The following is a 24,346-nucleotide window of genomic DNA, read 5'->3' on the forward strand; positions in this document are numbered from 1 at the left end:
AAAGTTGTGTCTGGTACCAGAAATATAGCCAAACCACTCAGGGTTAGAGACATTGTGGATCAAGAAGGAGACACTACTATTGTCATTTTAGTAGACCAGTATATTTCCTAACTTGATTATTAAACTCATCCTCCTACTGGTGTCTCCAAAACAGGTAAAATAGTCAGACAGCCCCTCTCCCATTGGTAGAAGTCCCCACAAGAACACCAGACCACACACCTAAACATGTATTCAGTGGATCTAGATCAGAACCATGCATGCTCTATGATTGTTGGTTCAGAATCTGTGAGCCACTATGAGCCCAGATTAGTTGATTCTATAGGTTTTCTTATGCTGCTCTCGATTCCTCTGGCTCCAAAAATCCTTTCTCTCCCTCCTCCATAGGATTCCCTGAGTTCTGCTAATATTTGGCTGTGTATCTCTGCATATGTTCTCATCAGTTGCTATATGAAGCCTCTTTGATGACAACTCGATTAGGAACTAATCTAAGAATATAGTAAAATATCATTAGGATTCACTTAATTCTCTGTCTGTCTGTTTATCTGTCTGTGTTTCTCTCTCTTCACTTGTGTTTTGTTTTATCCAAAATTTTTGGGCTATATAGCCTCTGGGTATTTGCTCTTCATGAAGTGGCAATGGTGGCCTCCCTCTCCTTGCATGGATCTCAAGCTAGAACAATCATGGGTTGTCTACTCCCACAGTTTCTGATCCACTTTAGGATACCACTTCTTGTAGCCAGGGAAAATTGAAGGTCCAAAGTTTTGAGGTTAAATTGATCTTCCAATCCCTCCACTGGAAGTATTACCTGGTTACAAGTGATAGCTAGTTCATGCTGTTTATCACTAATTACTAGAGGTTTTACCTAGGGACATTTTCATAGATTCTGGGAAGTTATCATTTCACTAGTTTTCCATTGCATCCTGAAATGGACAGATCCACTGATCAACCTCTCTGTTTTTATGCCAACTCCATGGGGCTTCTATTACTATAGCTTGAAAGTCAGGGATCTTCCAGACTTGGATTATTTTAGCTATTCTGGGTTTCTGGTTTCCCATATGAAGTTGAGTGTTGATCTTTCAAAATCTATAAAATTGTGTTGAAATTTTAAAGGGATGTGTTGAATCTGTAAATTGCTTTTGATAAGATGGCTCTTTTTATTATGCTAATACTAACAATACATGACCATGCATCTTTTGATTTTCTGATATTTTCTTCAATTTCCTTCTTTACCAAATGAGCATAATAAATATCTACAGAACATTTTAAGCAAACATAAAATAATATACTTTCTTCTCAGCACCTCATTGAGTTTTCTCCAAAACTGATCATCTACTCAGCCACAAAGCAAGTTTTAACAAGTATAAGAAAATTGAAATAGCTACCTGTTTTTCATCAGAGCACTATGGATTAAAGCTGGATTTAAATGACAAAAACAACAGAAAGCCTATAGACTCATAGAAACTGAACAACACTCTTTTAAATGATAGCTGGATGAAAGCAAAAATAAAGAAATTAAATATTTCCTATAGTTGAAGGAAAACGAATGCATAACATATTCAAATTTATGGGACACAATGGTGCTAAGATTGAAAATATAGTATTAAGAGCTCTCAAAAAGAGATTAGAGAGATGATGCTACCAACTTAAGAGCACATCTGAAAGCTATAGAACAAACAAAGCAAATACATTCAATTTACATTCAAGATAATGTAACCAAACAAGTGATAGACCAGTATGAAAGGGTTGTGAAATATTACTAAGGGTATCCTGATTTGATTTTGATGAAATGTGCTATGTTTATCTGTCATATCTTATAAGAATGACTCAGAAATTATTCTAACATGGTTAAGATGTATCAACATACCTTTCTCTAAAATATAATATCTTAAAAATAATTTATGTGCAATAGCTAAGGAACATGTTAAATATAATATATAACAAAAGGCTTGTATTAATCTAAATAAATCTAGGCATAACACATATCACAAAAATATATTTTTGAAGATACTACAAAAAAGTATGCAAGAAGATTTACAATTATTACTCATTAAGTTTAATGATTAATAATATCTTCATAGGAAGATGAAGGGGGAAATGGAGTGGGAGAGAAGATGGAAAGGAGAATGAAGGGTTCAGTTTCAGATGTGAGGAGGGACAACAGCATTGTCCAGATGGCCATGAGAATGGATGGAGATATGCAACTGACAGGAATGGGGAGGTAGGGATCTTCTCCAGGATGAGAAATAGGTCTGTGATAAGGGAAATATCCAAGAATTAATGGGAGTGTCCTTACCTGTGACTCAGAGCATTAGGGATATGGAAAGTGACAGGGCCACCTCCTGTATCCAGGCAGGATCCCCAGTGTAGGACACCACCCCATCTGTGAAAAGTTTCAACCCAAAATTTATCCCGTCTATAAGATATGCAGGATTGAGGAATAGAGCAGAGACTGAAGAAATGGCCACCAATAATTGACCCTACTTGAGATTCATCCCATGTGCAAGCCCCAATCCCTGACCTTAATATTAGTGGTACTCTGTTATGGTTGAAGACATGAGTCTAGAATGGCTGTCCTCTCAGAAGGTCTACCCACTGGCTAACTCAGACACATGCAGAAGCTCATGGCCAAACAGTGGATGAAGCTTGCGTGCGGATTCTTATGGAGGAATAGGAGTAAAGACTATCCCATGTGGGGATAGGAACTCCACAGGAAGACCAACAGAGTCAACTAATCTGGACTTAATGACTCTCAAGAGACTAAACCACAAGCCAAAGGACAAACACCAGTTAGACCGAAGCCTTCCCACATATATAAAGCAATTGTGCAATTTTGTCTTCTAGTGGCTCCTGGGCAACTGGAGTGGGGGCTATCTGAAAAGCTATTGACTGTATATAAGATGTTCTTCTAGATGAGCTGTCTTCTCTGATATCAGTGGAGGATGATGTGCCCAGTCTCACAGACACCTGATGTGCCAGGATGAGGGGACAAGAGAAGGATTGAGGGAAGAGTGACCAAGAGGGGGGCAATGAGGAGGATGAAAGTGAATAATCTTTAATAATATAAATAAAATTAAAATTTAAAGGCAATATATCTTGATTATCTTTTCACAGGGGTGGATACTTTTAGTGTGATTATCTTACATGGAAAAACAATAAAATGTGTGCAAGAGATAGCAGCAGTAATAATTTCATAAATGTGTGATTGCTTTACATTACTTTTACTGATGGCTTTTCAAGTAGTAATATGGTAATAGATAATGATCATTATGCTACACAAAACTGAAACTCACAGTAAATATTGCTTTTCAGAAAAACACATACAAAAATAAGTGTAAGTTCAAATTAAAAATATACTCCCATTTTCACATTTTTTTCTATTTTTGTAAGAAATTTACTTATGTATGCTATCAAAACAAATACTTAACTCTTACTATAAAAAAGTATAGTGTTTCTATCATAAAGAAGAAATAATTTTATTAGCCCTACTGGTAAAAATATTTATAAACAATAGTATAAAATGTACAATTTATTGAAAAATTCAGAATACCTAAGTGATAAATATGTTCAGTTAGTAGTTAAATATGTTAAATATGTAATAAATTAGTAGTTAAATATGTTAATCAGTAGTTAAATAGCACTTGTTACTGAGCACTGTGAGTCAATAATAATTAAGTAGTAACACAGCGAGTACACTCAAAATATCCAACTAGAGTTTATTACTATATATAATAATTGTCATCTTCCTATTGTTTAAATGATATTACAAATATTCACAAGGTGCGTAATAAAGCAGGTGTACAAATTTTATGAGGTTTCACTTCTTGACCACGTGATGTGGGGGAAATTTGGAGAATGTGTATTAATTGGCACTCTGAAAGTTCCTAATCAAAACAATATTTTATGTTTTTTATGAGTCATGTATTTATTAAAACTTATTTGACATATGTATAATAGTGAAATTCTTTTAATTGAAGAATTATGAGATGCATAAAAGGAGACTTTGGTGCTTACCAGAGCTTTACATATAAGTTTTCAATATGACAGAGTGAATTGATGATGTGCAAAGATGTATTATATCATCAAACCCCTTCCTTTGTTATTGCCAATGGAAAAGCCAAAATGACAAAATGCATTGCTAACTCCTTTGATGTTGGGTGTGGAAATCCTTATGTTCTCAATTCTCCACTTACTTAGATCTGACAATTGTTGCCCTCAGAAATGATTTACTTTGTTTTTGAATACTAGTATGTCTTATGTTTTTTACTCCTGAAATATGTTGTTAGAATAAGACATTTTGTTTACTCTAGTGGAAATTTTATAACAGATTTTTAAATACAAAATAGTCTTGCTAAACAAGTACATTTTTTATTATCACTTGCATCAGAGTGGACACAAAACATTCATGACAGCTTGTTAATTTACAATCTTCTAGCTCTGTTGATAAATGATATTAATATGATGAATTTATAAAACAATATTTACAGTGAAATTACTCACCTGCTTACATATTTTCAACTTGAAATTGTTAATGCAATATTAGAAGAATATAGAAAACTATAGTTTGAGACATTGTGATCACTGTAAATGACTGTATTTTATTCTTAGAAGATTGCTATCACCATTTCTGTAACTTGTTATCATTTTATGTATGCTGAGTGTACAAAAAATTTTTAAATACATAAACTATTCCTTCTATAGTCTCTTATGATATCTTCCAATGTCATATTTTTCCAATGTCATATTTTAACAAAGGAGAGCAAACAATCAGATTTGAGGTGATCATATTGATGGTGTCAGCCTATGAATGTAATGTCCCTATCCACCAAAAAAATAAGGAATGTTGAGAAAAGAAGACAACAAAAATTCGAGGAGTGTAAGAAATATTACCAACAGCTTATGCTTCACAGAGTATCAAATATGACTAGAATTGTGACATACAAAATATACAAGAAAATAAATTGGCCACTTTTAAAATGCACAAAACAGTTAACATTTTTTTTTTTTACTATCTTAACTTTTATTCATACTGAAGGCTCAGAATAATTTTCCCTCACAATGTTTTTATGCTATAATCAGAGACACTCAATCAGATTATTCATTATTCTACTGTAACATAAACTATTTTTATAGTTTCAAAAATAATTAATAATTACATATTATTATCATTTATTAGTCAGGATTTTTATTTAGGATGATTGTAGCAGATTAAATTATATGTTATTTAAAATGAGGATTTATAAACAAGAGTGGGAGCAGAGGAAGGTTGCACATATTATGTTAATCATACCAAACACCATTGTCATTGCAGCATTTTCCATGAGATAGCCAATCAAGTTGATACATTCGTTGATAAAATAATTACTCCTAATTGCTAGTGTAACGAGTTCAACATGACAATTTTTTTCAGCATATATACTTTGAATTAATACTTGGAGACAGAATGAATAAAGACACAGAAATATATTTCAATTTGGTAGCTTTATTTTTGGATAAATTGTTATATTTCTAATTCTCTTATTATATATGTATCATATATATAATTCAAATTTACTGGGTATCTTAAATTTTAAATGCTTACTGACAAAGATATAGACAAGGTACTGATGAGAATGGGAGAAAGTTACTTATCCTCTGATGATGAAAATATAAATGTATATCGCCAATATGTTTTCTCTAAAAGTTACAAATCTGATTTGTTACATGCCTAGCTCCTAACCACTAAGCATATATTCAAAAGTCTCCATATCCTACTTTAGAAAACCTTGGTCAATCATTTTAATGTCCACTCTTTTGACAATAAATTAGAAATGGAATTAAGCTACATGTCCTTTAACTAATGTATGGATAATGAAAATTCAGGTTCTACATTTAATGGTGTATTATTCTGTACTAAACTAGTGACTTTTAAATAATTTTTCTTTAGGTTTTTATATAAAACAGGATATTATGCATACAACTTACTCATTAGGAATGCTTTGCTATTTTTCCTAATATATATTTGAATGAAATATTATTTTCTTTTTTATAATTCATCATGAAATTCATATTTTTAGAACTCAAATTTAAAAGTTTAAATAATTAGCAAGGATAATTTTCATTAAACTGATGGAAAGATTATAAAATATTTTTCTGTTTTAACTTTTCTGAAGAATTAGATTAATAGAACAGTTTATTACCATGGTGATATGCTGTTTAGCAACATAAGATATACAATTTACTTCATAATTATATGTAACCATTTTGTTTAAAATTATATTACCCTGTATGCTGTTACATAAAATTTAATACTTATTTAAAGAATCCTTTCATGTTTTTGGTGAACTTTATAAACCAATTCTGGCTATGTTAAATTTTAATCAACAATTTATAAAAACTTGTTTGGTATCTTATCTAAGTGTAAATTACATTACACAATTTTTTAACAATAATTTGAAAAACATTTCCAGATTTAACATCATCAAGGAAAATAGCACGAATGCACTGCTAAATATATTTTTAACTCATAATTGCATATTATACTAGTGTAAGGGAAGAGTGTTCTTTTGTAATGTAAGGTGTTTTAATTTTGTTTACCTCATTTGGAAGCTATTTTCCTGTTCATACAGGAGTCAAAACAGCACAGAATTATTTCCCTTTACCAATTTTCCTTTACTCAATTTTTTACTTAGAGTTAATAAATATTATTTATACAACTAAAATATATTACTATTATATACTAACTTAATTATCTTACTGTATTTAACATTTATCTTGAAGCCTGTCATTTAATTCTGTTCCAGAATAACAGTATTCAGACTATTGCTTTCCATTAATCTCCATGTATCAACTGCTAAAATCTCCTCAGAGACAAGTATCAATTTATAGTCAACTAATCAATCAATCAATCAATCAATCAATCAATCAATCCTATAAAGAATCAGCTAAAGTCACTTTACCAACAATGGACAGAGAACAAATAGTGGGTTTAACATAAAATAAAGAGGGTAGAATTTGATAAGCTTCCTATATGGTGAAGGTCTCCTGAGTATTAATTGCATAATTTTACCAGAAGTATGAACAGAATTCATCTTTTCAAAACATAGTTCAGAGTAATATTATCAACCACCCAGTGGAGAGTAAATTTCAAAGTAAAGCAAGCCAAACTGTTCTTTACTTTGCATATAAATTACATTCTAATCTCTGGTTGATTTCAAGACTTGAAATGTGCCAAAGAAATTTTAAGCACAACATTTATAGCCTATCGATATTTTTAGTTAATGTACATATAATTAAATTGAAGTGATACTAATCTAATATAGAAAATACTGGAATAGAATTTAGGCTATCCAGAAAATTAATTTCATTCTATACTGTGCTTGTGAGATACAGATACAAACATTTCAAAATGTCTTCTAAAATAAAAGTTTAGTGTGAGTTTTTTCTGCGTCTCTCTCTCTCTCTCTCTCTCTCTCTCTCTCTCTCTCTCTCTCTCTCTTTCTGTCTGTCTGTCTCTCTTTCTGTCTCTCTCTGTCTCTCTCTCACACACCCCCCGCATACCTCTGTGTGTGTGTGTGTGTGTGTATGCTTACTTACCCTTCAGCATTTGTAAAGGTAAGAAAAGGTATCAGAAATCCTTCTCTATCACACTTAGCTTTACTCCTTTGACAAGGGTCTTTCTTAATCTAGATCTAGCTTTGCAGCATCAGCACTCAAGTGATCTTCTTGTATACATTCCCTCTGGCACAGGATTGTGTACAGGCTATTCAAATGTTTAAATGAAGTTTAAACAGACTATTTAAGGACTGCTAATTTCTCACAACTTTCCATATCAATGGAAAATCAAATATCCTATCATTTTAAAAGTATTTTAAACTACCAGATTCCTTGAAAATTTTTTGAATGTTTCTAGCCATATGTAATTTATTCATCAAGCAAATGTGTGTATATAATAGAGATAGAAATTGAAAACTCTGCATTGTAAACATTCAAACAAATTTGCTATTCACATGAGTTGAATACATATGTTAATATGTTTCAAATGATGATTCAAAAACCTATTATGCATAACTTCAAGTATAGCATTTGGTCATTTGTAAAGGAAAACCAGTTTAAACTGAAAGCACTTTAGAAATCATCAGTAAAAATTTAAACACTGTTTTGCTAATAAAGTACTCCATTTTCACTAAATAAAATCCACGTATATTTATATTCAGTGTCATGAAGGCTATAGTTGAGATATATCTTTGCAATATTGTTGAGACATATTTTTGCAATATAGTTGATATATAATGAAACCTGTGACTTAATAAGAAAAATGTTGAATGATGATATCTGGGTCTCATAATTCACATGGTGGTAAGGTAGAACTGCCATAACTTAAGGAATCTTCTGAATGGTCAGGAAGTGTTTTCAAGATAAGTATTTTTTCAGCATCCATAGAGATAAGTTAGTGATGCATCGGATTAGAGACTCAGGGTTCATGAAATATTTACTCTAAACTCTGTGCAACACATTTTCTGACTTACCTTTTCTCTATAACCTGGAAATTTAGGTTAACTTACCAAAATATAACATTCATTAAGAATAAATTGCATTGGTTTCATAAACCTAAGCAACATGGTGACAGAGAAAGGAAAACAAAGAGAGACACAAAATGTAGATTCAATGTGTTCAATTGATAGATGTTAAATGTTGGTGTTTCCCTTAGTAAATAAGTATTGTTGATGGGAAATGATATAAAGTTGGGTGATTAGACTAAGAAAGACAAAGTATTTTCTTTACACCACTGAATGTCTTTAAGAATGAAGAAAGGAGAAAACAGAGGAGGAAGGTGAGTAGAGGTAAAGACATATTACCTTATGCAAAATCAGAGAAAATATGTCGATTGAAAATCTACAAAATAATAATTTTAAGGGAGGATAGATATCTTCATTTGAGTCAGAAATTGTGTGATATAAGATTAAGTATAAGCTAAAGATATATTATTTGAATAACTGGAAATCTCAATCAATAATTTTATGATTTGATCCTTAGAGTAAAGGAGTTTCTGAACAGTTTACTGTAACAAATCATCTTTCTTCTATTTCTTATAAAATTATATTGTTTCTTAATTTAAATATTATATCTTAATTTAAATATTTTTTCCTCAGAAAAAATTTCCTGAATTTCAGATTTTGTAATAGGGACAAAAATGACAAATGATACCACACACTCATTCTCTTTTATGGGCACCAGGACAACCTATTTTTGTTCATTATTTAGATAACTGCAGTAATTTCAGCTTATTTTGAATGATCCATATTTATTCATCTTCATGGATCAATGTACCAATTTACCAATTTGGAAATGCTTAGTATTTCTATCCTATGTGACTACCTAACTCACAGGTAAACTCCTATACCAAGATTTTATCTATTGAATAAGTCCAGTCATTTACCATTTTGTCCACAAAGTATATTAATACAGGACTACTTTAGTTTCCCAAGTATATTAGTTATTATTTTTTTACTATTATAAAACAGATAATCATGATCAAAAGAACTTATAAGGCAAAGGGATTATTTAGGGATATAAGTCCAAACTGATAAAAGCCCATTAATGTCAAGTGGCTGTAGGCAGGTATAGAGACTACAGCAGAAGTTTTATGTTCATATATTGATACTCAAACATGAAGTGAAAAGTATGAAATGGCCTGAGGCTTTTGGAGCCTTAAGGGATACCCTCAGTGACACAGTCTCTTTATTAATGCCATATAACGTAATAACTAAAATAAACAGCAATAAACAGAGACCAGATATTCAAGTATCTCAGGTCATGGGACCCAATTCTCATCTGAACATCAACTAAGTCTAATGAGACTGAGCTGAACTACTTTTGTGAATACATTAGAATTTCATTAATTTTTCTTGAGTTGACTACGTTGAACCATTTACAATAAAGCAACCTATGTGTACATCACACTGTTTCATAGAAATGGAAACATTAAAGTACTTATCAACACATAATCCTCGAAAGAAAATAAAGATTTCAGTTGGGTTTTCTTACGGAATTTGTAGCATGAAGGCTCCTGTCACTCACTGGAAGCCTAGTGATAGGGACATTGATATTGACTAGTATACACTAATATCGTTATTTCTAATTTTCACAGGTAATTAATTGGTAAGCTAAAGAGAAATAACAATGGAGATTACTTCACTAGTAGATAAAATATATATCCATGTTTTTGAGAAGAACTGAAAAAATAATCCTTATAAGTATGATAAAGATTGTTATGGCTAATAATGAGCCCACTGGGAAAAGGCAGTGAAGCAAGGATGATGACTCGTCAATTTAACTGAAGTGCAAAGCCAAGAGGATCTCCTTACAAGAACATGAAAGATGTCCCCTCTTAGCTAAATGGCATTAAAAGCTATGGATTGATCCCAAAATTTGTCTGGAAGTATATCTCCAAAAAGATTAACATGAAATATTTAAGTTGGTGATGTTAATGTTACTGTCAAAAGAAATGATTGGGAAACAGTGTCAACTGAAAATATGGAATAGAAATCTTGCCATTAAAGTGCTTGAGAATCTTGAAAGAGACGCTCCAAATGTTCTGGCTTGGGTAAGCATTCTAATCCAGTTGGCTGAAGGTTAGTGGCCAAGGAAGCTCTCTCAGAGCTGTGATATAAGCTGCACTTCCTTTCCGAGTTCCTAAAATCACTGCAAGAATAATTTATGTCTTTATCTACAATCCAGATGAATATTCTCCAAAGAATCTTGTATAGCATGAAAACTATATGAAAGAAATAATATATGTCTGAGCCAAAACCTATAGTCTAATAAGGAGCTAATTATTATGTGTCAAAACTATTCTTTCATATATTTGAAATTTGTAGGTAACCGAGACATGGGGGTTTAACTAAGAAACATACTTCCATTCTCCTGCAAGTATCAGACAGTAGGGAATGTCTAAACTTATTAAATGGAAATTCTAGAATTAAAATGGGAGCTACTAGATAGAAAATACAGCAAATATCTTCAGAAATAGCCAGACTATTTCAGAATACTGTGAAATTATATGCCAGTTATCATCTCTACCATCTTGGCACTTGCCAAAGAGGTAATGAATGTGCAAGAGAGACATGCAAGATTTATGATAACTGGGTGGCAACTCTTATGTAAAGACAAGGTTACCGGGCTATACAAGAACTCTGTTTCCTAACAGCAAATATCTATCTATCTATCTATCTATCTATCTATCTATCTATCTAATAAAAAACATTCATGCAACAAATTTTAGCCCAAAGAAAAGAAAGAACACAATGTCCCTAATAATGAGAAATGGCAGTGAATACTGCATTTTAAAAATAGAAATTAAGATAACACTTACAGAGAAGTCAAATATAGCTGGACAGATGGCTCAGTACTTAAGATCAAACATGACTCTTACAGAGGATCTGGATTCTGTTTCAAGTACCCATGTGTCCACTCAAATTTGTCTGAAATTTCTTTTGCAGGGAAACCAATACCCTTTTCCTGTTTCTGTAGGCACCACCCATGCATGATTTATACATACATGGATGAAAAATAGCACATAAAATACATAAATGTATTTTAATAAAAAATAGCACAGTTATTTTCTATAGGAATATGGCAGAAAGCAAAGAATTTCTTAATCAACGGAATAATGATTTCTGAAATAAACTACGTGGCCTGTGACAGTGGAAACAAAACACGTGTCACAATATCTGCCCTATTTTCTGGATATCAGTGTTTATTTATTTTCATATCATATCTCTGAATAAATGTGATCTGAATAAATATGATGCCCTAAGCTGAGAGGGAGCAATGCTATTAGAATATTTGGCCTTACTGAAGTGAGTTTGGCCTTGTTAGAAGATGTATGTTACTGGAGAGGTCTTTGATGTCTCCTAAGCTGAAGCCAGACCTAAGGAATCACTACATCTTCCTGCTGCCTGTGTATTGAGATGAAGAACTCTCAGCTGTCTCTCCAGCACTATGACTGCCTGTGTGCCCCTATGCTTCCCACTCCGATGATAAAGAACTAAACATTTGAACTGAAAGCCAGACCCAATGAAATGATTTATAACCTGAGGACCCAGTTTTACCACTCCTGGAATATACCCCAAATTTGCAACATACAACAAGGTTGCATGCTCCATTATGTTCAGAGCAGCCTTATATATATAATACCTAGAAGCTGGAAACAACCCAAATATTCCTCAAGAGAGGAATGGGTACAGAATATGAGATAAATTTACACAACAGAGTACCATTCAAGTATTAAAAACAATTGACTTCAAAATTTGCAGGCAAATAGATGAAACTAGAAAATGTCATCCTGACTGAGGCAACCCAATCACAAAAGAGCAAAAGTGTGGATAATTCAGTTCTACTTAGGAGGGGGAACAAAATAATCACAGGAGGTAGAGGGTGGGGAAGACTTAGGAAGAAGAGAGGAGGGGGAGTGTAAAAAGAGACAGGGTCAGTTATGAGAGGAGGTGATGTACAAAGTGTCAGGAAATTGAACAGAGCTTTGTAGCAACAGAGGATGGAAAACTATGGGGTAGACACCAGAAAGTTCCAGATACCAGGAAAGCAAGAGGCTTCCAGGACCCAGTGTGGATGACATTAGCTGGAATACTCAACAAAGGAGAGGGAGAACCTGTAGAGCTCATATGGAGAGGTAAGGCAAGGCCTCCAGTTGAGGGTTGGGGCCATCCATGCTTCTTAAAAATTTTAACCAGGGATTGTTCCAGTCTAAAGTAAATTCAGGGACAAAGAGTGGAGCAGAGACTGAAGGAAAGGCCATACAGAGACTCATATACAGCCACGAAGCCCAGTCACTATTGCTGATGACAAGAAGTAATTGCTGACACGAGTCTGATATAGCTGTCTTCTGAGAGGCTCTGCCAGTCTTACCAATACAGATGCAGATGCTTGCAGCCAACCATCAGACAGAGCATGGGACCCCAATGGAGAAGATAGAAGAAGAACTAAAAGAGCTGAAGGGGTTTGCAACCCCATAGGAAGAACAACAATATCAACCAATGAGACCTCCCTGAGCTCCCAGCAACTAGATCACCAACCAAAGAATACACATGAAGGAACCCATGGCTCCATCTGCATTGTCTGGCATTAATGAGAGGGGAGGCCCCAGGTCTTATGAAGGCTTGATTCCCTAGCATAGGGGATGCTAGGGCAGTGAGGCAAGAGTGGGTGGGTAGGGGAGGACCCTCATAGAGGCTGGGGTGGTGGTGGGATAAGGGTTTGGAGGAGGGGAAACTGGGAGGGGTGGTAACATTTAAAATGTAAATTAATAAAATAATCAATTAGAAAAATAGAGTTGCTTTGATCATTCTTGGGAATCAGTAATTGCCACACAAACCACTCAAAAATCTTGTCCCAGTTAAACAAGAATAGTTTATTAAATGTATACCCAAAGAATGACCATGGTTGCAGCCTAGACTTGGGACCTAAATTTTCCAGGGTCAGTTTATAAAGGCTAAAACAGGAAAACTCAGGGTGAACTCATGTGCAGGTACAGGAAGTGTTGCCTGGTAGTTTTTCCTGACTCAAGCTATTTGACTAACTGGACACATCAACTCTAAAATAGAGGCAATGGAGGCAGCTAAAAATTAACTACTATATTTTGTCAAATAGTTACTCAATCTAAGTCAATGGTCATGTTCTTAATTCAAAATAGTAATTCAAAACACCACCATTTTCCAAATTGTTATTCTATAAAGTGGTTATTTCTTTATTGGACAAATATAAAATTAAATACCTTAACACATCTGTAGCCTTTTTTTCATCAGAGAGTGTTGCTTCCTTAGATACAAATGCATGTTGAAGAAGTGTTGGGAAGCAGTGGGCTGATTTTCTTTTCGATTGTTTCAACAAGAAATTATTAAGATTCCCTGAATTCACAGTAAGGTCTATCAGTGTAAAAGCAAAAAAATTAGAGTTCTCCAAAGATCTGGACATTTTCAAAATAAATTTAAATACACTCTGTGTTTAAATTATTTTACTTTTTTGTCTCAGTAAGTTTAAAATAAATTCAAGGTTGATCAAAGTGATTTGCAAGTTAACCTCATTACAAAACAATATCTACTATACATTTAAGAATGGAACAAATTAAGTAAACAACATATAAATGCCATTCTGTCTTAAATGGAGCCAAATACCAGCATGTTTACAAAGAAGCAAATACAAATGCCCTGCAATCAAGACAATAAATTCAATATAAAGAATGAACTTGGGAGTTGACAGAGGAAGATCATTACATGTTCGTGAGCATCATAAGTCACAGCAAGTTCAAGGTCATTGTGAAATTCAAACAAAACCACATCTTCAAAAAACTAACCAAGTGAATCTATAAAGGTGATTGAGCAGGTGAATTCATTGTAAACACTTAAATGCATTCTATGAATATACTCAAAGATAAAAGTGAAAACATGAATATAATGAAAACTATTAGATTTATAAAATTTAAGTTTATTATCTAAATGTTAAAAACAATCTAACATAAAGGGTATAAACAGAGGTATACCTGCATGAAGAAATAATGTTGGTGTTGGAGACCAGAGTATATTAAATGAAAATCTCAGTGCCAGATATGAGAGAACTTCTACTGTGTTGATGGTGAGCGAGTCCTCATAACCCCACAGAACAATAATTGTCTCAATTGCTCTTGCTTGTCCCACAGAACTAAATGGTAACACTCAATATACTTTAACACTATACTCACAAAATCACAATATTTGTGATTATCTACACAAGATCTAAACAAAACTTGTTCTTTCAACATTCAATTATGAAAAAAAAGAGGGTACTGGAAGACCACATCCATTCATAGAAAGATGTATATAAAACTGTTTTTCAAACATTCAGTCATGAATACAGAGGGTACTGAAAAGATACAGCCATCTATTAGGGAGCCCTTTGCATCTATTGGCAAATATATAAGGTGAGATAATTTTCTTCAATGGGCTAACCACTGGTTACTAGTTTATACTTCCATAAATAGCTACCAACCTATACTCATGAAGCAATCTTATTTGTCTCTGTCAGTCTTACATACACATAAAAAAATCATACACGCATCTAGAAGGGGAATGTGTTGGGACAAAGAGAGGAGTTAGTATTAGTGAAGAGTCTTTAGGCTGTTGAAAATGATGGCTACAGTGGCCTGTCAAATCATCCCATCTAAAGTCCAGGAGTTTAATGTCCTGTCAAATAAGCACTCCACCCACCCAAGGTAACAGTACAGGCAGGAGCTATGGGCATAAAAAACATCCTCAAAGATATACAAAGGCACAAACAATTTTGTATCTTGCAATCTTGCATTGGTATTTGATTTGCATAAATTAGATCCCTGGTTGAGAGCAGCAGTCTCTAACTCACATGTGCTTATAGGTTCATGGGGTTAGTTATTCAGGACCAAAAACAACAAGGTAACAATGAAAAAAAAATAGTTTCTAATAAAAATTACAATGAATTGGGTTTTATATATCAATCAGTTACTTACATTGAAATCTTATAAAACTGTGAAATGCTTAAGTGATTAAAATTATTTAATATCAGAAAATAAAAATATATCAAGATCACTTATATTTTAAGAAATTTAAATGTTGTTGATATTTTTTAAGCAGAGAAAAATGAAAAAGAAGTATATCTGCTGATGAGCATTCAGTTTCAAGGCACTGAAAGTCAACATGAGCCAATTTATTTTATTTTCAAAGAAAATTAAGTAGTTAAAATAGTTTGTTGGAGGTGTTGCTGTTTGTTTGTTTTATATTTTGAATTCAATAGTGTCCAGAAACAGACATAAATTTAGAACAATTTATTTTTTAATTAAACATTTATAGAAGAGAAAGAAAATGGGAAAAGGGAAGTATATGCATGAGGAGGACACAAGTTCTAAAACATTAAACACATAGCACCAGTATGGTGAGTTTGAGTCAGTGACATTGGCCTCACTGAATGACATAAAGTATTCCACCTATCAGTAGCTGAGGTCTGCATGCCTTGAATAAATTGCTCTCCTGATAGGATGTGCAAAATAGGACAGAATAAGTAATAATAAACAGAACTTCCCAACACATCAAATGAACAGTTAAGATTCCCCATGATACAGGTTTATTACGCAAAAAGAAGTAAAAAGAGCTACTGTGTAGAAGAACGAAATACAAGAAAGAAACAATCAAACAAAAAACTTCAACATAGCTCTTATTGGAAGCAGAGATATGAATGATATTAATTTTGGTCAAAGAAAATAGTTTTTAAAAAGTTTTGCAAACTTCACTTTCTTAATTTTCATGTTTATGAGGCAAAGACTAGTACATGGACTTCAGTTCAATATTTTATCTAAAAATAGATGCTAAATAGATGTGTAAATGTTTATAAAGTAGAAATATATAATTGTATTGCTATGAATATGCATGTTTATAAATAGACATACAACAATGAAAAGCTTGTGTTCTTGTAATTGAATATGCCACTCTCCTGATTATTTTATATTCTTTTTATATGCAATTTCAAAGTGAAAATATCTACAACAGTTCATCACCTTGGTGAACCCATTTATTAAAACAATAGAAAATGAAAGCATATTTTCTCAAAGCTTCAACTTTAAATGGAAGTCATAAATTCAAAATTATAGCTGGAAACAGATGCTCAACATATGCCGCACACACAGAGATAATTTTCATCATTATCAATTAAGTACTCATAGGCTGAGTGTAATAGATACTGTAAGAAGACTGACAGAAGCTATGAATCTCTACCTAGAGTAAAGATGGGTAGGGGAAATTTAAGTGCTTGTGTGTGGTGACTCTTGTTCTTTACATTTCGACAAAAATATAAGTAATTATGTCAATATGGTTAAAATAAAATCTAAGCTGCTTTAGCTTATTTCTGACTTTAATTTTTGATAATGCCAAACTTATTATGTACCAAATCTCATTATCAATTGTTTCTATATAAGTATATGAGTATATACATTTTCAAACATATATTGTATAGAACATTTGTAATATGTATATCCTGATATATATATAATATATAATATATAATGTATATATGATATGCATACATATAATATGTATACAATATATAATACAACATGTATAGTATATCTTCACATTCTCTTAATTATCTATTTAACTTAATAACATATTATTTTATTATAACTTTAAAATATATACTATATTAAAAAATATATACTATATTATATATTACATGATATATGTAATATGCATATGTTTAAGGTCATATGTCATATAATATACACATTATGTGTATATTCATACACACACACACACAGAGACATATATATATACATTTTATTTGTTTGCATTTCAAATGATATCTTCTTCCCGGTTACACCTCCACCAATTTCCTGATCCCATCCCCCCTCTTTCCCTTCCCTTTTGCCTCTATGAGGGTGTTTTTCCACCCATTTGCCCACTCCTGCCTCAACCTTCTAGCATCACCCTATGCTGGCGCATCAAGACTCTCTCTCCCTTCCCATTGATGGGAGAAAAGGCCATCCCCTGCTACATGTTTATATGGAGTCCTGGCTACCTCTGTGTATAGTCTTTGGTTTGTGGTTTAGTCCCAGGGAGCTCTGGGTGGTCCAGTTTTTTCATATTGTACTTCTTGTGGCATTGCAATTCCCTTCAAGTCTTTCAGTCCTTCCTCTAGCTCTTCTTTTTGGGTCCTAGAGCTCAGTATGATGGTTGGCTGTGGTGCAAGTAGAACCTCTCAGGGAACCGCATACCAGGCTCCTGTCATCAAACTCTTCTTGGCATCAGCAATAGTGTGGAGTTTGGTGTCTGGAAATAAGATGGATCCCTAGATGAGACAATCTCTGGATGGCCTTTCCTTCAGTCTCTGTTCCATTTTTTATCCCTGTCTTTGCTTTGGATAGGAACATTCTTGGTTAAAATTTTTGAGATGCATAGGTGGTCCCATACCTCTACTGGGGGCTATGTCTATCTACTAGATGTGGTCTCTGCAGGTTGTGCTGCCCCTTTGTTGGGTATTTTAGCTAAAGTCATCACCATTGGCTCTTGGGAGCCTCTTGCTTCCCTAGAGTCTGGGACTTTCTATTGGCTACTCTCAGTCCCCCATTTCTCTCTGCTACAACTTTCTATTCTATTTCCTGATCCTCTGGTTTTCTCCTATCCGTTTTAATACCTATTCCTGTTCCCCCATTCCCCCTCCCTACTCTTTCCTATCTAGGTCCCTTCCTCCCTCTACCTCCTATGATTATTTTGTTTCCTGTTCTACGTAGGATTGAAGCATCTTTGAATCATAGGTATTCTGAGCGTTTGGGCTAAAATCCACTTATAAGTGTGTACATAACATATTTGTTCTTTTTGTCTGGGTTACCTCACTCAGAATGAAATTTTCTAGTTCCATTTGCCTGTGAATTTCATGAATTCATTGTTAAGCAATTCAATATATCCAAATGTTTTAAAAAGTATGATGAAAGACTGTTTAAAAGTAAATGCCATTATAGTTTTGAAGTTATTATTACACATTCCTATTGGAATACAGAATATAGGAAGACCTGTCCATCATCATTGAAGAAAACTGGAATCATTATAACTGGAATCAGGAGCTTTCAGATGAATTTTATATAAATGTCCATTTGTATCTAAGTATACTATAATTAGTGGTATCCATCTTAAAATAAGAAAATATTATTGTCTTAAACTGTCATCAATAAAAACTGTTGTATAAATAGCCAGTGAGTTTGTTTCATAAAATTTGAATACTTAATTGCTGTCATGAATTTTTAGTGAATGTTGATGCTGCATCTTGGTTCCATAAAGAGAGCACCAGATGTTAGCGGAAAATAATAAATGGAAAATTTGACATAATTAAATTTTGCATAAGAATAATATTATCATGGACAAAACTACAAAATCTTGGGAAAAATGCAATCTTTTTTGTGACAGTTCTTTATCTACTGAAGACATTTTGGAATCAGTTTCAAATGGCTATTATAAAGAACTACATTTGAGGAGTCTTGAACAGCAGGAGTCTTGAGTCTTATACAAGGAAAGTCATCTGATTTAAAATAAAAGTTTGTTTTAAAGATATGCCAGTAACAAAAATTTGAAATGAATTGTTACTACAACATAAATAAAAACTCTTGGGATGTAGATACATGAAAAACAAGAAATCCATTGGTACAGTTCCAGAGGAAATGAGAATCAGGCCGATGTGGACAGATGACGGTGACTATAAGATTTGTAAGAAGGCATGTTTCAACACACTGAAAATTACTTGAAAGTTAAGGTACATTTGCTGGAGGTGACAAGCAGATAGCCAAAGAAAAAATGAATCCATGGAAAATTAGTATCACTGTCTATAGACCTTTTTTTTGAGAATTTTACATTCATTCATAAAAGATTTTTATTTTGGGTAAAAAAAACTGATTGAAAAAAACTCCACTCATTGAATAAAATTAACACATTGAGAATTGAAATATTTGTATTAAGTGCTCAATTTTTGACTCATAGAAGTGAGATTAAATTGTCAGGTACAATCAAAAAAATTCTTGAGAAAACAGACAGTTTGTGTGACACAGATAAACAATTATTTTTTGCAGAGTACTTAAGGTATTATCAAAGTGACTTACCAACACCTAAGATACATCTCACAAAGCAAAGATAAAATCTATGTAATATATATTACCAACACATAACAGAAAGGTCAGGCTTTTTAAATCATTTATTTATTTATTTATTTATTTATTTATTTATTTATTTATTATTTTACATTCTAGGTTGTATTTCCCCCTTGTTCCACCCTCTGACTGTTCCCATACCTCCTCCTTTCCCCCTTGTCTCCACGAGGGTGTCCCCACTCTACCATACCTCTAAACTCCCTGGCGCCTTCAGTCACTTTAGGGTTAGGTGACTGAACCCAGACCTGGCAGTCCTCTACTGTGTATGTACTGGGAGCCTCATATCAGCTGGTGTATGCTGTCTGGTTGGTGGTCCAGTGATTGAAAGGTTAGACTTTTACTCAGACAATATTTTGTTCTTCTAAGGCAGAATGCATAGAACTTATGTCTCCATTGCCATGACCAAAAGAAATCATTAGAGCAAAATAGTTGTGATGTAACTACTTGAAATGTAGAGATTACAATTATGAATGGAAACTGAAATGTGGATAAGTCAATAGGAATTAATGTTTTTTGTTGTTTATAATTTGAAAGAGATGAATGGGACATTGTTTAAAGAAAAGGTAATGGGTCACAACAAATGTTACCTACATTTCCACTGATATAAATATTTAGAGAAATGCCATGTTTTATTTATTGGCAAGAAACATGAAATTTAGTAAATAGTTTTGTAAAATGGCTTCAGCTTTTATCCTGAAAACATAAAGCTATTTCTAAAACCAATAGGAAAAAGAGTCTTATTATACACTAAGGAAAATTATGAGTAAGTAGTAAGTATGAGAAGCAGACGGTAAAGTGCTGTGAGAAGAATGTAAAGTATATAAAAGCATATTTATCAAAGCAACTTGGAAAACATAGAGTAGAATTTTATTAATTTGATCATCATTCTGATTTTTACTAGTTCTTTGAATGTTTTGTACGTTTAGTGTTTCCTCATATAAATGTCCAGTTCCTCCAAAATGCTCCCAGATGGACACCTTATTCATCATCTATCAAACAGTGGGTCAGCTTCTGTATGGATTGAGGTTTAACAAAATTTGATGTGCAGGACTCAGTAAGATCTAGAAAAGAGAAATAGTGAATTCTCTTCATCTACCATCATAGTTAATGTTACTAATTTGGGGAAGTTATAGTAAAATTAAATAGGAAATCCTATGCAAGGGGTTAAATGAGTAACTGGCATAAAAATGTGTATAATAAACATTGAATTTGTATCAAATTTTTATTTATTTTATGGTCTTTTTTACTATCCATTTAGCAACTGAGAACTTGACAGACATTCTTTTAGTCTCCAGTTATATTCACCAGGTCAAATTCACCAAGGTTACAGACAATTTATAGTAAAATAAAGTAATAACTCAAAAACTTCTATTCACTCAATCTTTTGGAAAGGAAAAAAATATTGGAGTATAGCAGGAAACATATGCTTATCTCCAGAAGGAGAGGATGTCATAGTTGTACCTGAGTTAGCAATAAAGCATCTCAAAGTGATAGAGAAGCAGTCACAAAAAGAAAAGAATAAAAGATACTTCAGGAGCCCATGATCATTAATAAAAGCATCATGAACTCTCAAATATATTCACCGAGTTTGTTATATAAATCAGTAATCAAATATCCAATAGCTACTCAATGAACCTGTCTACCACATCATATATCTATCTAATCTACCTAGATATATGTCAGTCCAGAGAGGGACTGAATGAATGTATGCTTAATGATGTGAATGAATTAAATAGAGAATCAATGTTCACCTGAGTAGAATACAGAAGATGTACTCCATTGGCTTTAAGTATTCTGAATATTAACAAACTTTTATTTACCATGTTTTCTGGAACAGCATAATTTTTTTAGAAATAACACTTTTAATTTTTCCTTGTAAATTTCCAACATGTATGCATATATAAAACACTGCCATTCTTAAACTACTCAGAATCCCTGAACATATCTCTCTTCAATTTGATGTCTTTATTTATATCTACTATGCAAAACTCCACAATTCAAATAAAACAAACTTCAAAAAATACATGTCTTAATGTTTTTATTTCTGTAATAAAAAGAACTATAGGAATGCCCAAAAAAGAACTATAGGAATGAAATGTTTGTTCATTTTACATTTCCAGGGAATGATCCATTATTGAAGGTAGTCAACAAAGGAATTTGAATACAAGAACTAATCCAGAATCTATGGAGAAATGCTCTTTACTGTCTTGCTTTTCATAAGTTAATCAGTATGCTTTGCTATTATAGTTTTATTTAGTTTTGTTTTATTTTGTAATGTTTTAATAAGTTCTTTTATCTTTGAGATTATATTATAATTACACTTGCCCCTTTCCCATTCTTCCCTTCAGATTCTTCCACCTCTCTCTTCAGCCTTATGGAAAATAATACCCTAGGTCAGAAGCTGAGGATGGAATCACCCATAGTGGGTGGGTCCTTACACAACAATCATTAGTTAAGAAAAAGGCTCCACAGGATTAACACAGTTCAATATTTTGGACCTATTTTCTTCAACAGTGGTTTCGATTCCCAGATATGTCTACATTTACCACAAGTCAGCAAATAAACCCAATACAAATGACCTCTTGTCAACTTGTCTGAAAGTCATATGACTATTCAACTCATCAATTATAGCCTTTCTTTTCTTGTCCTTCCTCATATACTATAGTAATAGTAACATCAGAAATCCATCATTCTGAAATATTTAAAGTTTCATAGTCTTTGCAAATAAAACACTTCACAAGTTTGGTCTCTTTACCTTAAATATCTAAAAACACTTCTAAAGTTTAACCATGGGCAACTGTAAAAATAAGAAAATGAGTTAAATAATTTCTTGTTTCATGAAAGAAGCCCCAGGGACAGAGTCACAATTAAGTAAAAGCAAAATCAAAATTTAGCAGTGTAAATAGTTATGCATTTTATGCCTTTGACTCACTAATGATCTTCTAGTCCATCCAAAGAACTTGAGCCACTGTTTCTGCTCATATGCATTAGTTCTTTTATAGGCTTAGTTCAGCTCAGCACTTCAGCTGTATCTGTCTTTGACAGCTGTCTTATGGCACTGGTATCTCTAAAGTTTGTAAACCTTTATTGCAACTGATTTACACCTTGGTTAGTATACTTTCTTGATTCACGTCAGGGGCTAAAAATGCTGCTACATTGTGTTGCGCCTCAAGTTCTCTCTATTTGTGCCAGAGGTTCATTGCTAATGAAGCTTCACCTTGCCCAGTCATCTTTCCTGGCCCTTCATGGAGCACATCCTCAGTTGCTCTCCCATAGCTCTGTCATGTCATTCCTTCAAAACAAGTATCAGATGAGTGATTCTTATGTAATACTAAGTTCATTTACCCCAAGAGGTATAGGCTTGGGATCCTCAGGACTAAGGATCCTTTGTGCTATTAAAACAAACAAACAAACAAACAAACAAAACCAAAAAACAACAACAAAAAAACCAACCACTTCCTAGAAGATTTAACCTCAGTGATGCTGGTCTGTCCTTATCCATAATGGATTTCTCTAGATAACCAGTGGCAAATGGATTAGTAAAGCAAGCATTTCATTTGAGTGTTTTTTAATTCAAAACATTACATGTTGTTAGAATCTTTCAAACTTTTCAAGCCAGGCCTTGATAGTCTGCACTGGTGTCAGAATTACCTTCTAAGTTTCAACAATAGCTTAGAGCACTCAACACATTCCTCATTGCAACTTAAATGCCAACACAATCCTTTCCAATACATATTGTTGGTTACATCACAGAAATAGTGCATGCCCTGGCATCCATTTCTGCCTTAGTTAGGGTTTCCATTGCCTAAGTAAAAACAATTCAGGAAAGATCACTTCATAATGTAATTCCATCAGTAAAGGAAGTTAGGACAGGAACCTGGAGACAGGATTTGATAAAGGGGCCATGGAGGAGTATCCTTTACTAGTATTCTCCTCAACGAATTTACAGTCTACTTTCTTACAGTGCAGAGGACCACAGCTGAGGGGCTCTGACTTTCACCAATGGGCTGAGCCTGCAGAAAAAAAGAAAATGTACCATAGACTTGCCCACAGATCAATCTTTAAAAGTATTTTCTCAATTGTGATTTCATCTTCTAAAGTATGCTTGCTTTTGGGTCAAGTCAACAAGAATCAACCAGCATATTATATTTGTCTTAAAACGTTATAATACATGCTCCACATACGTTTACATTATAAATACAAAAATATCTGTCAAATTCTTAATTGCTACATCTTAAGTTTGATTGGGCTATGGTATTTATCTTAATTTTGAAATATAAATGTTCAGTGCATTTACAACTCAAAAATAATAAATATGAGCTACTTTATGAAGCCTATATGTATTATTTTAATTTTCAATTTATAAAACTTAGTTTTAATATAAAAGAAAATCAATGATACAAAACATATTTTTCTATTTATGTTCTATTTTTTTAAACAAATATATTTTAAAAGCCATAATTCTAAGGTTATAGTTTTAGGGATTTATATAATTTTAAAATAGGTAATTTATATTATATATACATAGTGCTTCCTTATTCACTGGTACTCATTACTTCAGATTTCTGTGTTATCCTTGAATTATTGATTAAAAGTATGTTAAATCAGTCAAGCAATATAACAACATGCAAATAATCTTTCAGACAGTGGCCATTTAACCAA

Source organism: Grammomys surdaster, unplaced genomic scaffold (assembly GCF_004785775.1).
Source record: "Grammomys surdaster isolate TR1022 unplaced genomic scaffold, NIH_TR_1.0 165, whole genome shotgun sequence".
Lineage (NCBI taxonomy): Eukaryota > Metazoa > Chordata > Mammalia > Rodentia > Muridae > Grammomys > Grammomys surdaster.